The sequence below is a fragment of the Lagopus muta genome, chromosome 3, assembly GCF_023343835.1.
Source record: "Lagopus muta isolate bLagMut1 chromosome 3, bLagMut1 primary, whole genome shotgun sequence".
In the NCBI taxonomy this organism is placed as follows: domain Eukaryota; kingdom Metazoa; phylum Chordata; class Aves; order Galliformes; family Phasianidae; genus Lagopus; species Lagopus muta.
This window is the reverse complement of record NC_064435.1, coordinates 6,112,276-6,113,265: the sequence shown is the minus strand read 5'-3', so window position 1 is coordinate 6,113,265 and position 990 is coordinate 6,112,276. Positions and strand designations below refer to the sequence as shown.

General features: G+C 38.1%; 1 non-coding gene across 1 annotated transcript; it reads left to right on the top strand.

The window, feature by feature from the left end:
* Positions 1-648: 648 nt before the first annotated feature.
* TRNAF-GAA (transfer RNA phenylalanine (anticodon GAA)) lies at positions 649-721 on the top strand. The gene has a single exon. It is a non-coding gene; the product is annotated as a tRNA-Phe (tRNA).
* The last annotated feature ends 269 nt before the right edge of the window (positions 722-990 follow it).

Genomic DNA, 990 nt, shown 5'->3' with positions numbered 1-990 from the left:
GGCCCAAGGAAAAGATGTCAAAGCAAGGTAAGATAAAGACATTTTCAAAAGAAACTAAAAAGAGGAGTTTAAAACTCAGGGGAAAAAAGAAAAAAGAAAAAAAAAATAGATAATCAAAACACACCTGAAATATAGAGATTAGGGTTCTATTGCCCTGAAAGGATGAAGGGCTAAATTAACTAACGAGTCCTTACTAGTTTTATTTTGTGTAAATTCTGCATAGAAAAAGAAGTATAAATTCAGAATTTAACTTTTTGCAAAATTAATTTCCTCCAAACCTAAAATGTTTTCTTTCTACTTTCAGCAAGACCCCATGCTAACATATCAGTTCTTCCGTTTTTTTTTTTTTTTTTTTCTATAGGAAATTAAAACCTATTAATATTAAGTCTTTGGCTGATGTCTCTGGGAATCATGTCTATGTTAATGGCGATGTTTAAAGAATTATCTGCAGTTAATGTCTGCAGACTTCTATCAGATCCACTTGCTGCAGACTTGATATCACTGATTTCAGTGGGGTATTTTCCCCCTTGTAGTGTTCTATCTAATAATAGGAAAAGAGCCAAATGTCCACAAAGTGATTATGAATGATAAAAGGCTGAAAGAGACATGTGTGCCATCAGCTTGTGGGAAGATATGTGCCCAGAGAGGGCTGAAGTAGCTCAGCTGGGAGAGCATTAGACTGAAGATCTAAAGGTCCCTGGTTCAACCCCGGGCTTCAGCAATGTTTTATGGAAGATTTTGAAGTTTCAGTTCTGACCTTGTCACTAAAAGAGAGAAATGGACATATTCTGGCCAGTAACAGGAGCTGGAGCCTTTGTGGAAGGGTTGAGAGGTCTGAGAGAAGGAGATCTCATCCTGATGGGTAGGTGCAGAGAGGATGGAAACATGGTCTTGTCTGTGTTTTCCAATGTTTGGACAAAAGACAGCAGGCTCAAACTATGGAAAGTAGGAGGCTCCCTCTGGACGTCAGTAAGCACTATGTGAGTGACT